The sequence below is a fragment of the Mustela nivalis genome (assembly GCF_964662115.1).
Source record: "Mustela nivalis genome assembly, chromosome: 8".
Taxonomy (NCBI): Eukaryota; Metazoa; Chordata; class Mammalia; order Carnivora; family Mustelidae; genus Mustela; species Mustela nivalis.
The window spans coordinates 73,745,591-73,773,262 of record NC_139027.1 but is presented as its reverse complement, the minus strand read 5'-3'; the positions used below and the strand labels follow the sequence as shown (position 1 = coordinate 73,773,262).

General features: G+C 47.6%; 1 protein-coding gene and 1 long non-coding RNA gene across 25 annotated transcripts in view; both read left to right on the top strand.

The window, feature by feature from the left end:
* INPP4A (inositol polyphosphate-4-phosphatase type I A) overlaps window positions 1-27,672 on the top strand; it is a 130,819-nt gene that overhangs the window by 38,752 nt on the left and 64,395 nt on the right. The gene's annotated exons all lie outside the window — the stretch shown is intronic.
* LOC309870692 lies at window positions 662-13,590 on the top strand. The gene is made up of 3 exons (XR_014314746.1): window positions 662-705; window positions 927-10,052; window positions 12,208-13,590. It is a non-coding gene; the product is annotated as an uncharacterized lncRNA (long non-coding RNA).

Sequence of the window (27,672 nt, the reverse complement as noted above, 5' to 3'; positions counted from 1 at the left end):
CAGTCCTGCCGGGTCCGGGCTGTGAGGGCCCCACAGGAGGGCAGCCTGGTGAGGGTTAAACATGGACGGTGGGCACTTCTAAGCAGGTGTAACTGACTCTCCTGGTAGGCAGAAAGGGGCAGGTTATGGGCGGCTGTGAGGTGGCCCCTCTGCTTGTCCTTTCTGCCTGAATGGAGTTGTCTCCCAGTGGGCCTGTCACGGGGGATAGATGCCAGCGTCCATCAAGCCCACACTGACAGTGGGCAAGGGTGGTTGACATCCAGGGATCTGATCTAAAATGACAGGTGTGTAGCCTCTCATTTAAAAGAAATGCATGGCTTCCGATCTCATCTTTAAAATTTTAATATACCTACCTTGCTTTTTTGAAAAGAAAAGTAAAAAGGTATGTGGAAACACAATACAGGTAGGGATTTTGGATCTACTTCATTTTCATAAAAACTTTTGTTAGGTAATACTTTATATGAAAAACCATAGGAAGAATAATGCAAGGGATGTCTTCAGCTTGACCTTTTAATTCCCAGTTCAACTGAAACTACATGTGCCTGCCCCCTCTCACTGAGGTTCCCACCATCCTCAATTTGTACTGTATTATATTTACCCACTTCAGCCTTTGTGTTTTGTGACTCAGTCTTAACAAATTTTTGTTGCTGGGGGATGGGAAGCAAGCACTGCTTATTAATTCTCAGTTTCAGTCTTGAGACACCTGTGGTCAGAAACAGCTGTTTCTTTTTTTTTTTTTTTAAGATTTTTTATTTTTTTTTTATTTATTTGATAGAGAGAGATCACAAGTAGGCAGAGAGGCAAGCAGAGAGAGAGGAGGAAGCAGGCTCCCTGCTGAGCAGAGAGCCCGATGTGGGACTCGATCCCAGGACCCTGAGATCATGACCTGAGCCGAAGGCAGCAGCTTAACCCACTGAGCCACCCAGGCGCCCAGAAAGAGCTGTTTCTTGAGTTTGGGCTTATGGCCCCCTGGCTGCCCCAGGTCGTAAGAGAATGGTCCAGTTCAGGGTGGGGCTCCCTTCTCTTTCTCTTCCTGCCTGCTCTGCAGTGCTGGGAGCATGCTGGGGCGGGTGTGGGCCTGTCCCAGTTTCCATTGCAGAACACAGGCTGGGCTTGTGTCCACCTTTGCCATAGAGTTGGCTTCCCTGGGGCGGGTCTGTGAGCATCCCTGTGGTCTCTGCTTTAAACCCCTCATCACTTACATGGTTCTTGGGCCCTGCACTAAAGATAGAAGCCCAGACTGGCTCTCTGTTCCCCCTTTTCCCAGGCCTGTCCCAGCTTCCTGTCGGCTGCTCTGCTCCCATGGAGGGTGGGACAGAGATACACTCTGCTATGCAGCCATCCAGGGTTTGGTGAACAATTGGTCTGTTCTGTCAGATGAACTGTGTTTATATTCAGTAAAGTCTTCTTTTCCAGTCTCTGCTGGGAGCTTGTCCTTTTGCATAAAGAAGCTCTTGCTCCCCATCCCCCTCCCCAATTCATAGGTGCCCCTTTGCCTCCTCCCGTAAACTGGAAGATGGCTGGTTCTCCCTGGAGAGCCGGAGGCCTTAAAATGGAGTGGGTATTCTTTCTCTGTTCATCCTCCATGTCCTTCCAGAAGTGGATTTGACTCATGACTATGCTGTCCTCTCTACCTCCTGTTTCTGCCCTCAGTCACTCTAAGTTACCCTGGTCCCCAGAAAGGACTTGTCACCTGCTTGTGAATTTCTGTTCCCTCCTTATAGCTCTCATGTCTGCAGGGATGTATAGTGTCACCAAACCCGTGGCCTTCTGCTTTCTCCCCTGTGGTTCTTCCTGAAACTGCCCCCAGGGTGCCCATCCCTGGATCCCAGCCTTTTGAATCTCTGCCTCTCCTTCTGCTGTGTGGCCTGTTCTTGGCTCCCTCTTATTCTCTGTCTGCCAGGCCCACTGGAGCTTTATGTCCATTGGCCCTGTGGTATGGGGATAGCCATGGGCCAGTCCCTGCCCCAAGGGTTGAGAGTCTGAGATGTGACTCATTTCATGTGACTCAGGTGAAGGATGGGATGTGTGCAGAGCACTGTGTGAGATTGGGGGAGGGGCGGGGTGTTGCTCTTCCAGCAGAGTCTGGAGGGAGGAGGAAGAAATTAGAAAGAAATTAGCCCCAGGAGTTGGGTAGGAAGAGTACTGCAGGAAGGCCCAAAACACGGCATGGATGTGTGTGTGTGTGTGTGTATTTAAAATTTATTTCAGTGAGAGAGTGCACAGTGGGGAGGAGCAGTGGAAGAGAGAGAGAAACTCAAGCAGACTCCATGCTGAGCCCATTGAGGGGCTCGATGTCACGACCCTGAGATCAGACCTGAGCTGAAACTAGGAGTCAGATGCTCAAGGGACCAGGTGTTCTGCAGTGTGGAGACACTAAACAACCTCATATGGATACAGTTAATAAAATTTTCCATGCTTATTATAAAGAGTTTAGAAAAACATGGTCCAGTAGGTAAACAAGAAAATCATGGTACAAACACTACCAGTGTTAACATTTTAGTAAATTTTCTTCTCATGTCTTCCACTGCATGTATGTACGTACTTTTGTGTATTTATATTGGGAGATCTTAGAATTTTACTTTTTTCACTTGTCAGTTGTTATAAATTTCATGATTTCCATTTCTAATTCTGCACAGTATTTCACCATACGACTGAACTGTAATCTACTGTGTCCCTAAGCAGGCATGTAGGCTGCTGTTAAACCTTTTGATTTATGCCATAAAATATTATGTTACTGGCAGAAGCAGTGCTACTGTGAGCGTCTTTGTCTAGGATCCTGCCAGCTAGCAGGGATGTCAGTCTTCTGATCTCACTGTGGCCGGGCTCTGCCAGTAGACATACCCCCACCTCTCCAATACATGCACCCAGTGGCTGAGCATGCTCCTTGCTTTGCTATGCACTGCTTTGTGCAGGGATGGTCCAGTCCAAAGGGGTGTGACCACATTCCATGAACACCCTTAGCCTTTGCACCATCGGAGACTGTCCTGACTACTGGCACAACCACACAGGGTCTTTGTAGCTTTGCCAGCCCTGCCCACCCTGTGGCTGCATGAGAGCTGAAGAAATAGCCACATGGTATCTCCTTTGTAAGACATATTTCAGGTTAAGTTAAAAACTATACATCTGGGGTGCCTGGGTGGCTCAGAGGGTTGAGCCTCTGCCTTGGGCTCAGGTCGTGGTTTCAGGGTCCTGGAATCGAGCCCCACATTGGGCTCTCTGCTCAGTGGGGAGCCTGCTTCCCTCTCTCTCTGCCTGCCTCTCTTTGCCTACTTGCGATCTCTCTCTCTGTGTCAAGTAAATAAATAAAATCTTTAAAAAACAAAAACAAAAACCCTTCCCATCCATGAAGATGTTGATGCAGTCTTTAAAGTATGATCATCATGCAGCCTGGCAAAGTGTGGAATAAGTTTACAATCTAACATGGGAATGAAAAAAGAGGATACACTGTCTTTTTTGTATACACTGATCTCCTCTATAAAAATAAGAAGAGCTAGCTTTGGTAAAGGTGTGATTATGAGTGGAGCTTTCCTCCTTTATTTTCTAGACTTGCAGTGAGGGGACTCTGGTAAGTCTTTTTTGAAGTTCCTGTGCTTAAGGTCCTTGGCTGACTGCAGGGTCAGATTCCATCAAAGCCCCCAGGGTGGGCCTGGCACGACCCAGCTGCCAGGGAGCTGATGCCTGTATGGTTGTGTACCCCCCCCCAAGCCTGTAGGGCCTGCTGTCACTTCAGGGGCACTGCTGCTGCTCTTCTGGTGATGGGAACCCCGCTGTGGGTTCCTTTATCTTGTTGATTTCAGAGTATAAGCATCTAATTAATTGGGAAGTAGGTTGATTTTCAAATGAGGCTTTTGAGAACTTTCTTCATTCATCATCCTTTGACTGGATCAATTCAGAGTTTTGTTGTTCTTGTGGATTATTCTTTCCTTGAGGTTTAAGTCTGTAACTGAGAAAATAGAAATCTCTCAGGAACACTTTGTCTGATAGTACGAGAACAGGACATTTGCTAACTGCCTAAATTCTGTCTTCTTCATAAAAATTATTTAAGTTCATTGAAGGAGTTACTGCTCACCCAGATAAGGGGAGGGACGCCTCCTGATGAGAAAGTTGAATTAGAAACAGGACCGTGTACAAATTTTGAATCACCACCTGCTGCGGGAGATTGGCTGCAGCCCTGTGCAGTGCACTGCAATGCCTTCTGGGGCCTCGCAGAGCCAGTTTCTGTTCCCTGATTCCTCCCTCCAACGGAAGGCTCAGTTTCCAGCGGTTTCCTGTCTTTTTCTGGGTACGTTCATGGGGAACCGTAATGATGTTGACTAACTTACGTTGTTTCCTGGAATCTCACGAATAAATTAGGCCAGGTTTATGGAAATGCGTATACATTGCTGGTGCTCTTACAAGACGATCTAAGAATCCCACGCAGCCTGGTGACACTGTGTGGAGCAGCACACAGTGCGACCTGTCCTGGGGTGCTGAAAGGCTGGCAAGTCTGAAAAACGTTCCTCCTCGTCCAGCACAGTGGTTCCCTGTCCTCTCATCTTTTCCCTTCTTCTCGCTTTTTTCCTGCCCTGCACCTTTCCTTGCTCTTAATTGCCTTCAGAAAGAGGAACCCCTTCCACTTTTTCATTAGCCTGTGGACCCCTTTCCCCCAAGCAGTGGTGCATCTCAGTGGCCTAGAAAGGTGGAAACCAGTGGTTTATTAGGGGAACCGGAAGAAGGGAAACCTGGCTCAGGCCAGGCAGGAGTGCCCTAGGGTTGCCCAGAGGCCCTGCATTTTGGGGTGGGTGTATCAGGCCCAGACCACAGAGTTTGTAGATCATGGGCTGGATTCCTGCACGCGAGTTAAATCAGAGGAGTCTAGGAATAGAAGTCAATTCTTAGAAGGCTGGGTTACATGAAGGGCAAGGCAGCTGCTTCTCAAATGTCTGATTGCTCTACTTTGGATGGCCTCAGCCTGGTGGGAGCTGTCATGTGAGCAGAATGCATGCCTTGACCTGGAACTGTGGCACCAGGGAGCTCAGCCAGCAGCGGGAGGTGGGTGTGGGGGAAGACTGGAAGATTGTTTTGTAAGGAGGCCAGAGCTAGTTAAGTGCTGTGGGGAGATAAAGACAGGTTACTATTCCTGTTTAAGAAATAAGGGGAGGGGGGTGTTATTGATGCAGAGCTAAGATTATTTTTTAAGTAAACTTTTAAATTTTAGAATAGTTTCAGACTTACAGAAAGGTTGCAGAGATAGTACAGAGTTCCTCTAGGTCTGCCCCCCCACCTCTTTTTTCCCCAATATGGAAAAAAAATATAGTTTCCCATATTGTTTACATCTTACATGGTTGTGGTACATTGGTGATAACTAATGAACCAATACTGATACATTATTAACTAAACTCCATGCTTTCTTTAGATTTCCTTAGCCTTTTGCCTAGTGTCCTTTTCTTGTCCCCAGATCCTATCTGGAACACCACATTACATTTACCTGTCTTGTTTCCTTAGGCTCCTCTTTGTTGTGGGAATTTCTGACTTCCCTTGCTTTTGATGACCTGGGCAGTTTTGAAGAATACTGTTCAGCTATTTAGAACCCTCATTTTGGGGTTGTCTGATGTGTTTCTCGTGTTTTACTGGGGATATGGGTTTTAGAGAGGAAGAGCACAGAGCTAAAATGCCCTTCTGGTCACATCACAGCAAATGTACACTGTCACCATGCCATCACTGTGGACACTGGCCTTGAGCAGTCGCCTGAGGTCAGGTGTGTCAGGTTTCTTCCCTGTAAAGGTACCTTCCCCCATTTCCCTATAATTTCTCTGCAGAAGGGAGTTGCCCTGTGCAGTCCACAGGTAAAGGGTGAGAGGCTTTACCTATTCCAAGGGACAGGAGCATTTACATAAATTATTTGGAATTCTTCAGTATGTGAAATTTGTTTCTTCTCCATTTATTTATTTACCCAGTCATTCATTTATATTACTGTGGACTTAATGGCTATTTATTTATTATTTTATACTTTGGGTTTTAATTCAGTATTCAATTATTTATTTTGTTGCTCATATTGTTCCAGCTTTGGCCACTGGAAAGCTCTTTTGTTGGCTCCTGGGACCCTGTGACATACTCCCATTATCGTGGGGCTTGTGTCTGGTTTGTTGTTTGTTGTTTGTGGTGGTGGTTCTAGCACTCCTTTCCTTTTCGGCACTGCAGGATGCCCCAGACTCCTCTTGTAACATTTCCTCCCCCAGCCCTAGAATCAGCCATTTCTCTGAAGAGCCCTCATCCCTTCTGTGGGAGAAAAGTATTAGAAACTAAGATCTGAGCACCGAGTACCTCAAAGTGTTGTAATTTCAGTTCCTTTGTACTCGACTGAGCAACAAAAGTAAAATGTGTTAGTAACAATACTAGCAAGGAATAACTGAAAATCTTCCTCCCATTGAGCAGTTCTGCCTCCTTCTTGGGCTCTACAGATGCCATCTTACAGTTGTAAACTGGAGAACGCACCTCGTTCTGAGTTCCTTTTCTGAACTTGTCTCTGCAGTGGTAATATCTCTGTGCACACATAGGCTGTCATTCTGACCCTGAAGTCACATACCCTCTTGCTGGCTCGTGCTGTGTCCTGAATGAATGATTCCTACTCTCTCAGTCTTGTAGTAGCTCTTGATCGAAAGCAGTGAAGTCTAACCTGAGAAAAGAACCCAGTGGAAGAGAAGTTTCAGACAGGATGTGCTGTGTAAACAGGAAGCAGGGCCAGAACTTCTTAGAGGGAGGGTTGCTTGAGGCTGGGGTTCAGGGAGAGGTCTAGGGAATGGGGCTGGAGCAGCTCCTGCCCCTCTGGGTGTGGTGGGGAGTGCTGTAGGATGTTGACTGTTGACGTGAAAGCTACAAGTGCAGGGGACTGTACAGAAGCCTTGCACCCCAACCTAGACTCAGGCCCTTGCCTTTACATGAGTGCCTGCGTGTGCATGTGTGTGAGTGTGTACATGTAGTTTTTGGCTCACAGCCTCACTGGGAAGCCAGTTCTGAGCCTGCTGCCTTAGGCCTGTGTGGATGCCAGTGATATCAGAGAAGAGAATGATGAGAGCAGAGAAGCCTCAAAGGAAAAGGAGGCAGAACTGAGTGACCAGTTCGGTTGATGGTTGGAAAGCAGTGTCAGATCTATCTGAACTCCTGAAGGAGCACAGTGGGGTCTCAGAGGGAGAAAATCCAGGAGAAGCCAATTCGAAGGAGAGTATGTCCTCACACTTCAGTAGGTGCCGTGAGTCCACGGCTGGTGACTAGTTGACTTGAAAGTGCTGCATTAGGCCTCAGTAGAGCTCTTAGGGCCAAGGGAGAGGGATTTCAGCATCATCTATTGGATGGCTTAGTGGATAACACTGGCATGGTGCAGGAGAGTTGAGACACACACTGAGGACCAGGCCTGGCCCCTGACTCGTCCCTGTCTTGAGGTTGTCTGTGGTGCTGGCAGGGGTCCTGTTATGCTGAATGACTCTGAGGGCACCAAATGGGAGCTGTCATTTATACACCCTCTCTTGGCACCATTGATATCAAGTGGTTTTTCCCATCTTTTATCTTGGTGATTCTGGACCACTGCGCTGCAATCCTGAGGTGCCCGACTCCTTTCTCACTCTGAGGGAAATTTGGCCCTGAGATTTTCTTCTTGGCAGAGAAAGAAAGGACCCCCCCCCCCCCCCGCTGCTTCCTGAGGCTGAGGGGATACACAGGAGTGTGCTTCCCCTCCCTATGACTTTAGGCACGTAACTTGTTTCCAGAAGGGAGATGGGCTTAATTTAACTGTTTGGGCTATTGTCCTTAGATGACATGGTATTTTGTGTAGGGTTTTTACATGCTCTTTCTGTGTAGCTGCCAAATTCAGACCACCTTTTCCACTCCTTCCATTTAGAATTAATATCTTCATAGGATCCATGTGCATGTGAAGTGATGTGGACCATCCAGAAAGGCCCAGGGTGACGGTGTTTACCCAGAACTCCTTGCGACCTCTGAAGGTGTGGTGGCTGGGACGGAGGTGCAAGCTTGGAGGGTAGTGAGCAGGTCTCTGGTTCTGGGTGTGCCACCAGGACTTGTTGGTGAGTTGGATGTGGAGGAGAGAGGGTCGCATAAAGGAAGCAAGGAAGACTTCTTATTTTTGGCATGGTGATGCCACTTGCCAAGGTGGAAGGAGACTAGAGGTGGAGCAGGAGAAACAAGGAGCAGCACAGACAGCCCCAGAATGCGTCAAAAATATCCTCCTGAGGGCTGGGGCTTCCTCCTGGTTTCCTTTTTCTGACCGTGCTGCCCATCACACGGGAATGTCTAAAAAGAGAGAAGGTGGTTCAAGAGACTGGCTCTGGAGAATGGAGCCCCATGTGAAATGCAGACACCCATGTGAGAGGGGCTGTGTCCGTCCTATGGTGGTTTCTCATTTGGGCCTCATAGAGGTACCCCCAAGTCCCTGCACCTCTGGTATTATGGTTAGACATGGAAAGAATGCTTGGGGTTTTAGGCAGGGGAGTCTGACAATCATTGGTTAAATATGAGGTTCTAGCAGAGGTATTTGTGGTCTGGTTTGGTCCTCATCCTTTGTTGTCCTTGTGGGGATCCCTTCTGTCTTCTTATTCTGTTTGAAACCAGGACTGCGTTTCTTCTTGCCCTAGAATTGCCATTAGCCTGTGACACCACAGACTCCCGCAGATGAGGTGGGAACCTAGAGGCCCCTCTCAGCGGGGACAACTAGGTGAGGGGGGACAGGTTGTGCTTGCTCCAGGTCTGGCTGAATAACATGTTGAGGTGAAATATTTGGTCCTTTGGATTTCACAACAGATCATGAGGGTTTGTTTGTTTTACAAACTAATACTTTATAATTATTTTACAACATGTCGACCCTTTCTGCTTAGAACAAAATAACACACTTTCCAAAGAAAAGAAGCACTTAATGATAACTTCATAATTAAAGAAAATTACAGTGGGAAAAAATAAAATGAAGTTGCATTTCTTTACAGTGATGGAGAAAAAAATCAAAACCCAAACTGTGCCAGACAGACGATAGTAGGAACAATAAGTTCCATGTGTATCTAATTGCAGCAGAGACCCAGTTCATCAGAAACAAATCGTATTTCCAAAGGGGAGTGGGAGGTGAGCTTTGTGCACTTCCAGAAGATTTTCACATTATGGATAGTAACATAGTCAGATGGTGGATTTTTTTTTTCTTTTAAGTTTGGGGTAAAATTTCTGTTTTCAGCAGCTGCTTTCCTGGAAGTGTGCTGCTCTTTAACCTGGTAGCCCAGTAACATGTAAAGCCAGAGGGTTTCATGAGCAACCACATTGGACCCGGTGCAGGGCAGGGTCTGGGGAGCAGAAGGTAAACCAGGTGCCTGTGAACTCCTGTGACCCTCACCATTGGCTGTTCTCTTTAAAGCATTCATGCATGCTCTCATGGGGATGATTTGGTTTCCAAGCTCTGGTGGGGCAGGGAGAAGCAGCATACTTTAGTTGACAAGAACATTGAAAACTGATAACCTGCTTGCAGGTAAAGAGAGGAAAGCTATCATAATGGGTAGATGTAACAACAGAAAAAGAGCAGCAAGCAAAGAGCATCTAATAGAGAGATAAACCCCTGCACCCTGATAGAAGGCACCTTTGTTGTGTACTGTCACGTGCTGAACTTGTGTTCCTTTTTATCCCCATACTGAAGATAGGAAAGGGGCCCCAGGGAAGGGACTGTCAGGGCATGCAAGTCAGGAACAGGAGTAGATCTGTGTTGTGAATCTCTTGATTCAGAATAGCCCTTTTAGTCAGGGAAGAGTATAATGTATTTCATAACATTTTCTTCTAGCATGGTTTGCTTTTTAAAAAATTGCCACCCAACTGCTATCTCACTGGTCCGAAGTAGCTGCTAGAGAGTTCCCTACTGGAACATCTCTTACTGACTGAAGGGGGAGGCCCTGTTGATGAGGGTGTCTCTGGGGGCCAGTACATCATGTCCTTTATCACTGGTTCCCATCTCATGCCTAGAATCTGTCCTGCCTCAGCTGACTGGGAAGACATCTCAGAGAGGTGTGAGGGCAGGGATCTGGATTCCTGTGATATCCGGGGACCCTTCAGGGATGACTCGTTTGGTAGTTCAGGAAGGTGAGCACAGTGAGGTCCTGGGAGGGGTCCAGGCATTTGCTGATTCTGGAAAGGGTGCCCCAGCGCCTGTACAGGAGCACCTGGACCTTCTGGCATCAATTTTCTATCTGGATGGACCCATAGAGGAAGCAGAGCCTGTTGAGGAATCCTGTCTAAAGTAATGGGTTTGCCGAGTACTGGCTCTGTAGGTGATTGAGGATATCCATTTTATAGATGAGGAGTCTGGAGAGGGAGGGATTCCAGGGTCCAATCCAGTTCTCAGCTCCCACATGGCAGAGCCAGCTTTGGAGCCATCCTACCCACGACTCCCTACCCATCAGATGGAGATGGTTGGCTGGTGTCATCGCATTCCTAGTCCTTCCTCAGTTTGGATTCTGAGAGTGCCATCTGCTTGGGGAATGGGCAACACTTGGTGGTTTCCAAGAATGTGCTGGCAACATTGTTTTCTCTCATGCCTGGTTACCCCAAGCCAGTTGTTTTTTGGGAGGAATCATGAATAAATGAGTACCACATTTCCCCCAGATGTTGACTGGAACCTTTTTGGCCTTCTCAGCTGAGTGGCCCAGAATGAAATGAGCCCTTATGTGTAGAGGGCATTACTTGAGGGGTATTTATTTTTGAGGGGTGTATGTGGCTCATTTGCTTACTCTGACCTCCTGATGCTCTGATTTGTGATCACACACCTGCTATGCATGGTAACATTTCCTTATATTTTAGGAACAATTTTCTAGTCATGATATACATGTGGGTGACCGTTATTATTAACAAAAACAATGTATTTTTAAGGGATGGCTCCAGTTCCTCCTGGGGAAATTACCTTAGTGTGTAAAATTCACATGGTGCTGGCTGATGCCGGCTTCCCTAACATGGACTATTAGACTAAAAGGAACTTGTATATAGTGTTTTGTTCTTTGATAGAAATTAACTATAAATAAATTTTATCAGATCTACTTCTAGAATGGTAGTAGTAAGGGTTCTGCAGACCTACTCCTCAGCAAAATGCAGTCATTGATGAAAATTGTTTAAAGAACATAATTAGTTATATCTGCAAATTTTCCTAAAAGCATATAGCAAATGAAGAAATATTTCTTCAGGAAAACCTACTAAATCTCAGTAATAACAGCAAGAGTTTGTAGCACTTGAGTTGTGGCCCACTTTTTCCTGCCAACTCAGCATGGCATAATCTGTGCCCTTGGCTGGATATGGCCATGAGGATGTGTAGCTCCCTGTCCCCTCCCTCAGGGGCTACAGTATCTCCCTGGGAGGGGCAAGCTGCCAGCATTTCTCATTCCCCTTGAGCTCCATGGTGCTGAGGCTGAATTCTAGGAAAGTATAACCAGCCTCTACTCATAGGGTGGTGGGTGCTCGTTACCAAGCTGAGAAACCTGAGGTCCCAGTTGCCCTCTGTCACCCCAGTTTGTTTGTAGGGCAGAGGCTCAGTTCCAGAAGAGTCAAGCTAGATCAAAGCCTGCTGCCCTCACCCAGCACTATTCATAAAATGCCCTCACCCAGCACGTTCATAAAATGGGCGTGCCACTCTGAGAGAAGTGGGCCACTCTCTCTGACCCCAGTTCTAGGACCGTGACTCAGAAAGGAGGGAAGAGGTAGCCTCTAAGAACAGAAAGCCCTGAGGCTCTCCCCAAAGGTACTGAGGTTGGGGAGGTTCAGACCTAACAGTGCTGTCAACAAGGAGATTTTGGTGGTAAGCAAGTGACAAGAAGCTGGTGGCTCCCTGAGAGCAAATGTTAAAACTTTGGGCTAGAGACGACCAGGGAAAAAGGCAGCTAGGAAGAACCTTCCTGGGCTCAGAACAGACCTCAAACACTGACATCAAAAATTCCCCCTTCAAAAAGTCCTGGATTTAATTGGATCAGGCTGTACAGCAGTTGATGCCCCAGAACATTATTGAAAACAGTAGAACAATCAGCCAGCAATTCCTGGAGCCTGACTGCTGGGTGTGATAACATCAGAGGCAGGCAACCCAAAAGAGACCCAGGAAGAGAAGAAGAGAACCCTGATGAAACAAACCATTGTTCTCCCAGGGAGACTGTGTGCCTCAAGAAACAACCGTTGTAGGCTGCACTCTGCAGAGGGAGAGCCAGGCAGGGATGGACTGCACTAGCCAACCGATGAAAGAAGAAACAAACAAAAACAAGCCCCTGGGAAGAAGATTGCATTCAGAGCTGCTACAATGTAGTTAAAAGGTCCAGCTTTCAAGAAAAAAAGATAAGACATGCAAAGAAATAGGAACTTGAAATGCGATTTTTAGAATGTGACAGAAATTGTTTGAGAGAGTGTTGAGATGTTGGGTTTAACAGACCAAGACTTCAAAGCAGCCATGATAAATACTAATAAATATAATCAAAGAACCAAAGCAGCATGCTGAAAGAAGATAGATATGATGACAACATCTGGCCAATTAGAGAATAAATCCATAAAGAGCTAGAAAGTATAAAAATGAACCAAATGGTTGGGGTGCCTGGCTGGCCCAGAGCATCTGTCTCTTGATCTCAGGGACGTGACTTCAAGCCCCAAGAGGGGCATGGATCCTACTTAAAAACAACAACAGCCAAACTAAATGGACGTTCTGGAGTTGAACAGTAAAATAACTGGTATGAAGAATTCACTAGAGGGCTGTAGTGCTAGATGTTCACCAACAGAAGATAGAATTAAGACACTTGAAGATAGAGTGGCAGAGATATATGCATTTTATTTTTTAAAAAAGATTTCTTTATTTGAGTTTGAAAGAGACCAAGTGAGCATGAGTGGGGGGGAGGGACAGAAGGAGTGAATCTTCAAGCAGACTCCCCACTGAGCACAGAGCACAACAGGAGGCTCCATCCCACCACCCTGAGATCACAACCTGAGCCAAAACCAAGAGTCATGTGCTTAACTGACCGAGCCACCCAGGCACCTAGAGATTATGCGTTTCAAGTGATGGTGGGGAGAGGAATGAGGAAAACAAACAGAGCTTCAGAGAAATTTGGGATATCATTAAACTTATCAACATACATATTAATACAAGTACCAGCAGGTGAGGAGAAAGGAACAGAAAAAAAATATGAGAAGAAATAATGTCTGAAAACTTCCCAAATTGGATGAAAAAACAATGTGCACGTTTAAGAAACATAGGGAACTCCAATAGCATAGATACAAAGAAGTCCACATCCAAGTACATCATAGGAAAAGATGGTGAAAGAGAAAATCTTGAAAGCAGCAAGACCAAAATGATTGTGAGTGTACCAGAGAATGCCAGTAAGACTAACAGTGTACCTCTTCTATAGACAATGGAGGCAAGATGGAGAAGACAGTGGGATGTCATATTCAAAGTCCTAAAGGGGAAAAACCCCACCAACCAAGGACCTTATATCCAGCAGAATTCCCTCCCAACAATGAAGGTGAGAGATGTTCTAAAATTAAAACAACAAAAATTAATTTGTAGTCCTCAGGCCTGCCTTACAGGACATTTAAAGGAAGTTCTTGCTGACAGCAAATGACCACAGACAATTATTCAGATCCACATGAGAAGACCAAGAATGCCAATGTTGGTTATTATATGATTATAAAAGACAGTATGAATGTGTATTTTCTCCCTTCTTCTTTTAACTGATTTAAAAAGCAATTTCATTAAGTGATACGTGTACAATTATATTGTTGGGACTCTGACGTTTAGAGAAGTAATGTATTTGGCAATGATAGCGTAAAGGAGGCAAATGGGAGCAAAGCTTTCTTGGAGTAAGGCAATCACATTGTGTTAGGTAACTTGAATCCACAGGATAAAAGGAAGAGAACCCAAAATAGTCAATAAGAAGGTTAATATAACAGACTCTGTATACTTGCTTTCCTTCTCTCAGCTTTTTAAAAGATTTTTTAGATTTTTTAATTTAATTTAATTTTTGAGAGAGAGAGGGAGAAAGAGAGAGTGTGCATGTGTGTGGGGATGGGGAAGGGGCAGAGAGAGGGAGAGAGAATCCCAAGCAGGTTCCACACTCAGCACAGAGCCTGACGTCAGGCTCGATCCCATGACCCTGAGATCATGACCTGAGCCAAAATCAAGAGTTGGATGCCTAACTGAGACACCCTGGTGTACCCCTCAGCTTCTTTAAAAACACAAGGTTACAAAAAGAAATAGTGATAATATATTTTTGGATTTCTAACATATATAGATAATGATAGGTATAACAACAATTAAACAAAAAGGAAAAGGGACGAGAACTACATAAGAGGAATGTTTCCCTGTCTCACTGGACTTGTGTGTAATTAAAGCTTACACTGTGAAATATTATCACTTAACGCAAAGGAGAACAATAAATGAGGAAGAGAGGAACAGAAAAGATATGTCTATGCTCTTGCCACTTGCAGATAGTTTTTAATTATACAGGTACAAACTAAATATTTGAGTTTGACTTTCTTTAATACTGCGGAAAAGAAATTTTATCAGCCTTCTCAGGAGAGAGCCCTCATCTGGCTCCGGTTTATTCCTGGTCTTTTTGTGAAAGATATATTTCAAATGTTGCACTCAGAGCACGTACAGGCCTGACCTGAGGCTATAAAGATAAAGGGAACAGTTGTGGAGTGAGGGAGAAGCTTGGGGCTCAGACTTTACAATCTGGGAGTGGGGTGTCCTGGCTCTGGTGGTGTCCAGAGTTGTGACCTTGAACTGATCACTTTTCCATCTGGTATGTGCACTACCACAGGCTCCCCCCATCTGCATCCCCATCCCAGCAGGTCAGTTGTAGGGCGGGGAGTGAGAGGATGTGCTGTGCCTCCCGCAAGCAGAAAGGTGAGGGTTCTTTTATGGCCTCTGGCCCTTGACCTCTTACTATCAGCTGCCACCGACTCAGATGCTGGACATGGGCATTGCAGCGGATGCGAAAATGCCAGGTGCAGTCTGTAAAGTGTGCTCTATGGATTGCATTGCCCCCTCGCCGCCCCCATCATCTGTTGGGAGTCCTGACCCTCTCGCCCCTGCTCAAGGTGACTGTATTTGGATAGAGCCTCTCTACAGAGGTAGTTAAGGTTAAATGAGGTCCTCAGGGCAGGACCCTAATCCAGTACAGCTGGTGCCCTTAGAACAAGAAGAGACACCAGGGATCGGCACATAGCTGAAAGGCCATGTGAGGACCCAGCCAGAAGGCAGCCGTCTGCACGCCCTGGAGAGAGGCCTCAGGAGACACCAGCCTCCTGGCACCTTAATTTTGGACACCCAGCCTCCAGAACCGTGAGAACTTAGATTTCTGTTGTGTAAGCCCTCCAGTGGGTGCTGTTCTGTTACAGCAGCCGGGACAGGCTAACGCACCTGTCTCATGTGTTCTTTCTTGATGCCCACCGGCACGGCTGCCACGCCCTGCCCCACTGAGTCCTGCTCAGAGTTATAAACGTGTAAGCAGGAAAGATAATGACAAATGAGAAGGCTGTTTTGGGAGTTGTTTTCTCTCTGTCCTCCTTCTCTGTTTAATGTTTAATGATCAGCGTGGGGACAGAAGCCACCAGGGCAGTGCTAGAGGGGGGCTGTGGGTCTGGGTCTTGGTGGTGTGCACTGTGATTAGCAGTTAGCCCAGCAAGGCTGGGTTGGCACTGGATTTTGATTCCTTCCCTGTTTTTCCCTCTAAAACAGTGGTGGTGGATAATCATAGGGTATTTTTAGAACTGCTTTGCAGTTTCTCTGTGAAAACCTTTCCCTGGGTACATGATTTAATCCTCTCATCCAGCCTTGTTTAAGATCTACAGAGTGCTATATTTATTTGACTTTATTTGAGATTTTCGAGCTTTTCAGAATGTTGCTCCAAGAAGTCTGATGCCTACAGAACTCTAGAACTTATGCCTTAAAAGGCTTCACTCTTGATATGTTTGTAGGCATTCTTATGACTTATCTCTCCCCTTTTTTTCTAGACCATCTAGGGCAGGGCAGCTAAAAACCCCCTTGGAATTCATGCCAGGAAGTCTTTTTTTTTTTTAATAAACTTTGTTTTTTAGAGCAGTTTTAGACTCATAGCAAAGTTGAATGCAGAGTGCAGAGAGTCCTCATCTGCCCCCTGTCTCCACACGGTCTTTTGATGGTGCCCTTGTGATCTCCAAGGACAGTAGGGGAAGCGCCTCCTTTCTAGAGAAGCAGAAAGTTTCTCGGCTACATCAGTGATTTTCAGGGATCAGGTGGAGGGGAAGGATGACAGTCTGCCCACCTCAGTCTTTGACTTGAATGGAACTTGGGCCTGCACCCAGCCAACCGTCACTGTGTCTTCTGGGGGCCCAGTAGAGCCACAAGAGACAGAGGACACAGCCTTCCCACCATGAAGCTGCTGGTTGGTGGTTGGGGATGGAGATAGTCTGCGCTATGCTCAGTGTCCTGATGGGGGCACATCTGCCCCTGGAGGGATGGATGCAAGCCTTATATCTGAATAATTAAATGTGGGGTGTGTGTGTGTGTGTGTGTTTGTGTGTATAAATATTTAAATATAATATTACATGTAGTAAAGAAATTATTTAAAGAAAATTTCTTTCTTGTTTAAAGAAAAATTTCTGACCACCAGTACAAGATCACAGTAGAAGCCACAACCCCTGTGAGCCTGCCATTTGGGAAGTGCCACACTATCTGTGTTAACTCCACAAGATGACCACAGTGAAAACCAGAGCCCCGCCGTCTGCCCCAGCCTTGCTGGTTGTCCACACAATGTCCTCCCTGAGACAGGGAGTACTGGTTCCCTGTGGCCAAGATAGACATTGTTGTGAGGAGCAAATGACAGAGCAGAATAGACACAATTCAGACCATTTGGGGCACTCTAGCAGTGTTAAACAATAAATGGGGGGGTAAGGGGAGGGAGGAGGGGCCACATCTGGCAGGGGGGGCTGCCAGAGTGCCCACACTTTATGATCCAGAGGTCTGATGGCTGAATGAAAACCCAGAGGAGACCAAGAACCCAAGGGCCCTATCAGCTGTCGTTATTTGTGTTTGATGAATATGCTGATGTTTAGCTAGCTGAGCAGTGCTAGGAGAGTTCTGACACGACGCAGGGTGTCTCTAAACTGATCCAAGATGCCGGTTGTCTTCATAGATCAGCACCTGCTTCCTTCCCTGTTCGGTATTCTGAAAAGATGTTGTGTGTTCACACCTGCTCCATTCCTGATCGGTATTCTGAAAAGATGTGAGTCTGTTCACACCGGCCTGGTGGGTGTGCCTCTGACCCCTTGTAAGAGCCCAGTCCTTGTTGACCCCTAGTGATGGGCTGGATGAACACCCTGGCAGTGTTGTTAGGTGAGGTCTGTCTAGGGCTGGCTGAGTCCTCCAGATGGGAACATTGCACCTGGTGGAGATGAACCACCCTGGCTCTCCCATCAGCACCCTGGCCCACGGTGAACGAGGTAGGGCCCAAAGCTGGCAGGCAGGTGGGTTGTTAGTTTTTCTCAGATCCCTTCTAGGGAGGGATGGGAGCAGTTCTAGAAAGTAAATTTTGAAGGCACGTATTTCCCTGATCTCTTTATTACCTGCCAACAATGTTAAAAAAAAAAAAAAATGTGAAAGCACAAGTAGAGATTTTAATTAGTTTTCGTTGTCACTGCTCTTGGTGATGGCAGTTTTACATAGGATACCTGACAGGGAGCTATTTAATGGGGCCTTTATTCTCAGTGTGTTCTCCACATTTCAGAACTCAGCTGCAGATTTTGGAGATTTTGGAAAAAGAAAATAATGGCAGAAGAACCTGGTTCTTGAACAGATAGCCCGACTAACTAGCATCCTCTTTCTAAAGAAAAGCACAACCAGCACAGGAGTCTTTCTGGAACAAGGCCACAGAAAAAGGAAGTTGTTCCTGGAGACTTTCTGGAGCAGTCTCCCGACTGCCAGCTTAGGGCGAGGTTATCTGGGTGAGCCCCCTTCAAGGCAAAAGATGGCCCTGGTGTAAGGTGTTTGTAACAGACCTGAATTGCTTGGCCTCTTCCGTGACCAAGTGGTGTTAGGTCCTTCTGTGGTTTGTTGATGTCCATTGGGTTTTCTTTTATTTACAGAGTTGGACAGTGCTTCCTTCCAGCTAGTGGCATATCCTGGCTTTAGGTTTAATTGTTATGATGATGAAGTGACCTTTGGAACCCCCTGGAGATGGGCCAAGACAGGAGAGTTTTTTTCAAGTGTTGACTGTAGATGTGGTCGGCCATTCTGTGTCCGTGACATCTCGGCCCACCCTTACCAGGTAAAAGAGAGGTTTGTTTCCAAAGCCCAGTAGGAGAGTTTAAGAAAGTACCGAGATTTTTCCAATTTATTTGAACAATTAGAATTCCAGAGAGTTCTTCATGCCTATTAGCTGAAGCCCAGTGATTGGTTGAAACAGTATTCCTCTTTTGAAGCTAATGTAAGCTGATAATATACCATTTTGCTAGAGTTTTATATATGGCAAAGCTTAGAGAATGTGTGACCCACTTTGGCTCCAAGGTATGTAGAAGACTGAGACTTCTGTCCCTAATTTTGGTTTGCTGGTGCAGAAGCTAAAATCAGCCTGGTTGAGTGCTGCCCACTTAGAGGCCTTGGTCAAGTCATCCTCAGTCTCCTGGCTTACTGCCTTGTTCCAGAAATAACTTTGTCTTCCCAGCATTTCATTGATCTATGGTTGTTGCTTCACATTTATAGCCCTTTATGGAATTTTGTGGCTACTCAGAAAGCTTTATATTCTCTTGTGAAGCCAACCTTGACACTTCTGAATTAGATTCAGTGATTATAAAAATAAATGGAATCCACCCAACTGCAGTCATCCAAAACACATTGGAACTTTGAAAATACTGTCAATCCTGCCCTCTCAATGGTCTAGAAGGAAATAGTGTTTTTGGAATGAGCCTGTAAGTAAGTGCCTCTTTAGGCCCATGCACCATCCTTCTGAAGGTGCTGGAGTGAGGACGGTGAAGGGTTCAGTGGGAGCAAGGGGGAGGCACTGGGGCGCCAGGAGTGTGGCTGGATTGGAAACTCTGCAGGATTGGAAACTATGCCCACACATAGATGCCTGAATTTGAAGAAAACCTATAGCTGTCATATTAGATAAGCCCTTGGAGCTGGAATTTCCTCTGTTTTCCCAGAGCTCCATTAGCATTAGCACAGAGTTTTGAAAGTTGCCTGGGTATTTGGGTTCTAGTAAACAGAACCAAAGCCTGGTTCTTCCTGGTTGTTCACTGACCTGGCATAATCATGGAGCCTCCCATTCTGGAAAGGCTCCGGCAGCATCAGGCCTGGATCTCACTGACCTCTCTGGGAGCTGGTGTGGGTGCTCAGCTTCCCTTCCAAGAGTGCATTTCGCTGTTAAGTTAATGAAAAGTACTAGCGGGTTGGGTGGGGGGGGGTGCCTGGGTGGCTCAGTCGGTTGAGTGTCTGACTCTTGATTTTGGCTCAGGGCATGATTTCAGGGTTCTGAGATCAAACTGGTGTCAGGCTTTGCACTCAGTAGAAACTCTACTGAGATTCTCTTTTCCTCTCCTCTCCCCCCTGCTTATGTATTCTCTCTCTCTCTATCTCTTTTGGTCTCTCTCAAATAAATCTTTAAAACAAAACAAAACAAAAAAAACAACCACTGCCAGCTGGTCTTTGGGACTGTAGGATCTCCCAGGTAGGCTCACCTTGGTCAGCGCCTGTGTTTCCCCACATGGGTCCTGCCGTTTTTATGTGTCCAGCCACTGTCGGAGTGGTGAGCTGATTGACTTTCCCTGCACTGCTTCCGTTGACAAACCTCAAAGAGGACGTGGGAGTTTTTGTAAGGAGAGGGAGGATGCATGTTTTATTCTTGAATTGTGGAGTGTGTGTAAGCAGTGTGAGCCGGGGACAGGGCGTTAACTATTTCCCAAAGCCCCTTGACACATTCTTTACTTACTAAACCAGGATATTCCACTGTGAATGAAGAAAACCTGTTGGGAGCAGTGAAGAGACAGAAATGACAGAAAACTGCAGTAGTTGTACAAAACGGGCAGAGGAACCCCTGCTAATCGGGTTAACGTGTCACCAGAGAAACTAGGTCTTGAGTCATGACATGTTGGGTCAGGGGTTCCCACTCTACTCTTCTAACGAAATGTACCACGGTATTTATACAAGTCCTGTCTCCACCATCAGAAATACTGGATATTGTATATGTAAATTTTTTTTTATTCTTAATATTAGGTAGTGTTGTTGGCCAGGTTTTTACTTTTTGCCCCACTCATAAAGTTTTGTGTGTTTTAATTTTAATTTTATTTTGCCCCTCGTCCCAGCTTTGTGGCTTTTAAAATTTATTTTGAAATATTTTAATAAAATATTGGTCATTTTTTTTCGAGGTATTTAATCTCTGTGTATGAAAAGGAAATCGCACATGAGTGATGGAAAACAAGAAGTCACCCCACCTTCTCTAGGAAGGTCCATTTCTCCTCCAATTCATGGTGTTGCTTAACATGAAGGCTGGAGGTCTGGTCAGAGACTGACTGGAGGGGCCTTGTAAAGACTGTGGGTGGGGACAGAAAGGGAAAGATTGGTCCATGTATGTTGGATCCGGAATGTTTTCTTCCAGGGGGTTCTGAAAAGGGGTGGAGGGAAGAGAGTGATATCCTAATAAACACTGAGAAATGAAAATAATACATGTGAAAGTACTTAAAAATGAGGAACTGGCCAAGGAAAAAGAGCATGCCTTTTACCTGGGTCTGGTTGTATTTGGCCTTACTGTGTTCCGCAGGCTGCTGTGCCTTGTCAGGAAGAGTACAGGACAGCTGAGAGTTGACTCTGGGTCTGACTTTGCTCTGGGACTTCTGACCTTGAAGAAGCCGGGCTTCTGGCTCCCGTCAGTCCAGCAGCTCCCTTGGCAAGGGAGGCGTGAGGAGGACGGCGGGAGCTAGGGGCCACGGGAGGGAAGCCCCTGCCAGCCAAGTTACCGCTCGTGCTCACACATCCACCCATGACGTTTTCTACCCGAGGAATCTCTGGACAAGGAATTTCTGTCCCTGGAAGCTGGAGGAGGCAGGTGAGCAGTCAGATGGCATCTTGGGCTGGGCAGTTCTCCGTCTCCTTTCCTGACCTTCTCCTGCTAGGTGGAAACACAAGGAGAATCTCCAGGGGGTAGCAGACACTGTTCAGGTCCCCCCCCCCCCCCCCGAGGAGTGTCAGGCTGTGAACAGACTGAAAGAAGGGAAGACAGACGGTGCTCTTCACACTGGGAAGTGTCGCAGCCACTGTCTCCTTTGCCACATTCCGTGGCCCATGAGGGGAGCCCTTCGCTGCGGAGACTTGACGAAGGTGACCAGTGGCCTCAGTCTTGCATTTTTCTGCAGCAAGCCATGAAGCCATGTCTTGTACTTTTGTCCTATAACTCTCTTGATACCATGTGAAAGAGCAAAGCAACATGTCCTGCTATCCGGGACCCCAAGACTCCTTATTCCCTGTCTAGGGAGCTGTCACCCCATCTCCCTTACCCTCTCCTGCTCCTCAACTCATATTTTTAGGGAACGGTGGCTGCTGGCCACATGGCAGCTGGGAGGACTTAGTGGCCCTTGTGGGCATTTCTGGCTCAGCCCAGGAGCAGAGAAGAGGGGTGGCAGGAGAGGCCTTCTGGAGTCTGTCAGGGTTATAGTTGTGTGACGGCTTCTGTGTCGTGGCCCACCTGCCACATTACGTTATTAGAGACATGAGTTCATTTATTTACAGGTCTTGTGGTTAATTTATAGAATTCGTATAGTTTTATAGTAGTTGAGCTCCAGGAAGAAAGGGTTTATACCTAATTTTATGTTTATGTTCTCTATTTTAAACAATATGAGAAACACTTAACAGTAGGAGTTCTTTGACTTTTTTAAGTCAGTAAGGAACACTGACTACAGAGTCTCTCTGTTTGGATCCTTGGAGTTGTGAGTTGTGAGGATTCTCTCCAGTCTCTGCCCTCCCTCACTTTGTAGGGGTTCTCCCACCAAATTAATGGATCTCATGGGAGCTCTCATGGGGCAGTGTGACCCCAGCCCTCTGTCCTGTGGGCAGTTGGCCAAGCTACACCCTTGGATCGCCTTCCCCAGAAGGAGCTGGACTGGAGACCGGGAGAGTCCAGGCATTCAGCCTCTTCAGTGGCTAGACCTGGAGCGTAGAGTTGGGGGCTGTCAGCTGCCTTGACATCACCATGAGTACAGATTCATTTTCAGAGAAGGGGAGAATGAGAGGGGTCAGCAGAGGAAAGCCCACAAGAATTGTCTATGTTGCTGACATTGGGGTCCTTGGGCCCACTGAGCCACATTCCTGTTCAAGTTTTATAAGTCAACCCCAAACCTTTATGAAAAATGTACCTTTCTGCTGAAACTCATCTGAATTGGGTTCTTTGGGCTCTGGCCCAAGTGTTCTGGCTGGCAAGTATGGTGTTTTAGGCATAATAGCGGGAGTACCCAGAACCTGCCCTCACCATGATGGATTCTTCACTGAATCCCCAGGGACTGAGGGATGCTGTCAGGGCAAGGTGGAGGGAGTTGCTGTAGCTGGACATAAGCCACTGCCCAGGAAGGCTTACCCTCTCTACACCGTCATGCTGAAAAATGGTGAGCTGCTGGGCCACGCCTCTCCCAGCACTCCTTTGGCTAAAAGGACAGACCCCTCTCAAAGTGGAGGGAAGAGAGAAGTGGAATGTGGGGTGCCCTCTGTCCTGGTGGCTGAAGAAAGCCGGGGCACCGCTTCTAGGTGGCCCACTCTTGTGGGTGGAGAGGTAGAAGCAGGCATGAGGCCAGACCTTAAAACCTTGGGTTTGAGTGGAAAAAGAAAGGGGAAGAGAAAAAAACATTGCAAGCAGCGAATAGGGCACACCCAGCCGAATGTTAGGACTCAGGGCTGCTACCCAGCCCTAGAGGATCCAGAGAGTTCTATTCTGGCTACATCTCCTGGAACCGAGCTTTGAGTAAGTGCCCTGGGCGAGGGGGTTTGGGGGCATCTGAGTCTGAGATGATAACCTTCCTTCATTGGCTGATAGGTCTGTTACTGACCTCCATTCAGAGAGAAGCTGACCCACAGGTCACAGGGAAGCTTTTGTCCTCATTTCTTTGGCCATTGATCCTCTGAGAACTGCATGTCTTCGTTGACAGTAGAAGTTAATAGATACTGGATATAGTCCTTTTACACACCTATTTGGAAATTTTTCTGGCACTCCTGAGAGGCCTTCCTGGCTGACATACTAGAGAATTTTCAATTAATTATGTGAGGGCTTCGAGTGGCCCAGTTGACAATGGAGCAAGACATGAGAATTGTCAAAGGAGAGAGAAGATTCATTGACAGTGACGGGCATTGTCTCCAGTAATAAACAGGCAGCTCTTACAAGAGACTACAGCAGTCAGTGCAGTGCTTCCATTATCTTTGCTTGTGCTACTCTGGGAAACTTCTGTGGCAATCCAATGACAGACGAAGCCAGGCACATGGGAGTTAGAGGACTGAATCAACACTGGGTTGATTCTCAAGGAAGAAGGAGCCTCCCGAGTCCCTGGTTCTCGCACCTGGGGCCCCCGTGTTCGTAGAGAAGGGAGGAGGGGAAGAGTAGGACAGCCCTTCACAGAAGGGAGGGTTGGGGAAGACATTCCACCAGCACCACTGTGGCTCTCAGATTGTCCCCCATTCAGGGTTTTGTTGCAGTTCTGGTCATACATTTCCTGACCAAGACCCCTTGTTCATTTTGTACATGTTTGTATCTCTAAGGCCTGGTTTGTGAGAGACTCTCAGTGTTGTTGAAGAGATTGTCTGTTTCTAGAAAAGAAACATCATGAGGTATAGAAGGACAAAAAGTAGTGTCAAGGAAAGTGGCTTAAGAAGTAGGGGGTGTGGGAGGGCTTAGAACAGCTGAGGTCGCCACAGGATCCCCTCCCTTTCTGCAGCTGCTGCCCGCACTTCCTCTGCGGAGCACTGGCTTATTGTTAACACGTCTTTCTCATCTTCTGGATGTGAGCCCCCAGACGCAGGGTTTGCACTTGTGTTGCTCAGCACCAGCACTTCTAAGCGTGTTTTCAGGGTGACTAATTTTCAGGCTAGTTCCTATAGAAAATCCCCCAAAGATCATGGCTTATATGTGAGCCACAAGTCCATCTTAAACTGGAATGTCCCAGAGACCTCCTGGAGGGGCTGGTTTTTAGAAAGGACATACCGGGGGTGAGGAAAGTGCCATCCAATACCTTCCAAGGAAGAGCAGCCTCTGGGAGAGTGGCTGGCCAGGGGGGTCTGAACAGCAAGGAAGCCGGGTGGGAGCCAGATGAAGACACCAGCAGAAGGCTTCATGGCCTCGCCAGTGCTATGTAGAGAAAGAGCGGGTGCCTCATAGGGGCTGTCAGAAGCCAGGGCCATGTGGCAGGGGTGCTGAGGCAGGCTAGATTCTGGCTCTATGGGGGAAGGTAGAGCCCAAGGATCACCAGTGTGTTGGCTGTGGGGTATGAGAGGCAGAATAGTTTGGGAGCCGGCACCGATTGTGTGTCTCAGCCGAAGCAAGTGGAAAAATGGAACTACCACTGATTGAGATGGGAAAACTAGGGGGTTGGAGGGAGCTGAAATAGTCTGGGCTTGCCCTGCTCCTGGGCACTCGCCCCTGCTGCCATTGTTGAGGGGGAGTATTCGTGCAGCCACCCAAGCTGACTGACTCCTCCTGCCGTAGTCAGAGATGTGCTTTTGAATCTGGGTTAAGGCACTATATTCTGTCGGCTACCATAGCCGTTAAATGGAGGAAGCAGGCTAGTTCATTAACTCGGGTGAGCCCATTACCATTGCTGCCTGTTCTGTGTCACCAGCAGAGAACCAGGCTTGGGGAAGTGGAAAGCTGGAGATAAAAGGTGGCAGAATGTAGGGCCCTGGAGGAGGGAGGAGCTGGTAGGGGAGGCTGAGTGGGGTGGGTTGTGCATGCCGGTGAGAAGACACACCAGCCACGCATGGGTCTTCTGTGGCCTGACTTTCTGAGGCATTCGTGTCCTGCATTTCACTGTCAGCCGCACTGAATAGGTTTTGCAGCACACTCCTCGGTTAGGCGGTGTTCTTGGATGGGGTGGAGGCTTCTGCACAGTGAACCTCCCTGCTGGATCCAAGGCCTTGTGCAGTGCAGGATATGAGAAGTAGGAGAGGGCTGAGTCCCTGGCTCAAGGGGGAAGCAGGAAGCAGGCCTCCACAGAAGGAGGACTGTGGGGGGGGCTGCCCCTCAGGACAGGATCCTAATGGAGGTCCAGCCCCAAAGCACAGAGCAGCCACTCCTCTTTCCTGGGGGGCTGGGGTGGGGTCGGGTCCTGGAGCCTTTACATCGACCATCTCCTCATTTTACAGACAAGGAACCTGAGGCCCAGAGAAGGTGCTCTGTGAAGGTGACAAGGCTCCCAGCAGCTGACCAGGTCTGATACCGGACACACTGCCTCTAGGAATGGGGCTCTGGTTGCCTGTCCCTTCCCAGCAGCAAACTTTAGGCCTCAAAGTGTTTGGTTTAGAAAACACGGTGACTGTATATAATGAAGCACCGGTGAAGTGCTGTGGGCCCGAGTGAAGAGTTCCATTTGGAGAGTTCAGGGGTAAAAGGGTCAGTAGACTCAGCTGGAGGGAAAGAGAGCCCTTCCAGGCTCACAGTTTTGCTGTAAAAGTACAGCATGGCACTGGACGTGGGGGAGGTGAGGCAGAGCTCAGGGGAGAGGCTCACGTGCCTGACGCAGGTCTCTGTGCCGGACTCCATGTGGGTGTTTTACACATCTATCCACATCTGTGTATGCTCCTCAGCATATCCCAGTAAGCTGGGTGTTGTTACTCCTGTTTTCCACATTGGGAAACTGAGGCTCAGGGAAGCTCAGTGGCTCTTGCCCAGGCGCCCAGAGAAGAACGACACTAACTGAGCAAGTACGTGGCCTCTCGTCCCCAGCTCTGGGCCTCTGCAAGGTTAAGGTTAATCCAAGGGGTCTAGGTCATACAAAGGCAGGCGTTGAGAGCCCTCTGTGGACCGAGGTGTCCGGGCCCTGCTGGATTTGGGGTCAGAGCACAGGAGGGAAAAGACAAAGGCCTCCCTGTCCACTACCCTTGTCTTTATTACTGGGGCATCTGGCTTTTCCTGCACATTTAATACCTGAGCCTTGGAGGCAGGCAGCATTCCTTGCTTTTTATGGTCAGGAGGCATATTGGACTTAGTTTAAAAGATTAAGATCTTTTCTAGGCAGTTGGCTTGTTTGAAAGAGAAAAAGATGGAAGATCTGTTTGCTTCCACTATCCTCATGCATTTTAGGGTGGGGGGCTGCCGAGGGGTGGAGCATCCAGAGGGTGAAGTCCCCAGAATGGGCTCATGAAGATCAAGGAACCCTTACTGCTCAGTTCCAGCTTGGTTTAACTCCTCATGCCCTGTGTGCCAGAGCCTGTACCCCTGCAGTGCTTACAGTGGTTCATCCACCCGGCATCCCTACCTGCTCTATGCCGGTGGGCGGCCTTCTGCTCTGTTCAGCACCCTCTTCCTTAGCATTTCTCAGCAGCCTGCTTGAGTTTGTGTTATTTCAGGAAGAATGCTTCCAGTGCGCCTCCCCACCCCAGTAGTGTGCTCCTCTGTTCACAAGCATTCTGCTGTCTCCTGTGCACCAGAACTTGGCTCACAGCACTTACATTTCTGGGATGTCATGTAGGCGCACACATTCATTCATTCATTCCAAATAGAAGCCAGAGTTTTCTGCTGCCCTTGGCTGCTATTCTGGAATATTCGGAAGCCAGACTTTTCTGGTCCTTGCCTATCTGCTGAATTTTCCTTTACTGGTGCCTGACCTGGTCACGTGCCTGGGAGCAGAATATGAGCTGTTTCGGTATTGGGTGCTCACCAGTGCTGCCTTTCCATAGTGGAGAGCCTCCCGCTTGCTGGTCATCCTTGCCCTTGGCTGTTCTAGAGACACTGCTCCTATTCCTCTCTGCTGGCCTTGCCATGCCTGTTATCATAGCCACCATAGCTCTGGCCCATTCAGTTTTTGTCATGGGCAGCTGCACCCCACCCACCCCATGCCCACCCAAGGTTTGTGCCTATGTTATGGTGTTTGCACCCATGCTCTTGTCATTCTCTTATTTGCTGGGAATCAAGGAATTCATGGCCCTAAAGTCCCAAGGGTCCCAAGGCCCTTGTTGGTGTATACAAGGTCTGGATGGGGCCGTGGGCAACCTTAATTCCCAGCTGGCTCTTGTTGGAATGAGGCTGATCTTGGTGCCCAGTGGGAGAGCTGGGTCTCTTCTTCTCTCCTGGTTGGATTAGCAGCTCTAGAGCCATCTCAGGGAACTTGCTTTCTCAACATTAACTCCAGCTTCCATCATGGCACATGTCTGGGGTGGTGAGGTCTGGGGCTAGCTGGGTAATACAGGGGTGAAAGGGCAGGAGAGTTAGCAGGGTACCCTGAGCCTGATGTGGAATTAGAGAGGGGACCTTTGCCAGGTTGATTGTATGCTAAAGTGGGTTTGTTTGTTTGTTTGTTTGTTTTACTTCTTTGTGTTCATTTTATTTCCTGGCCTCTTGTGAGGGTCTCCCTGCCACCTGCTGGCATGGACTGGGCATACCTCCTGCAGAGAGCAAAGCACCATTCTTTCCCCAGCACTATGTGGTAGGTGTGAACTAGTGGCTGTGAGTTTTATTTTCACTATAACCATTT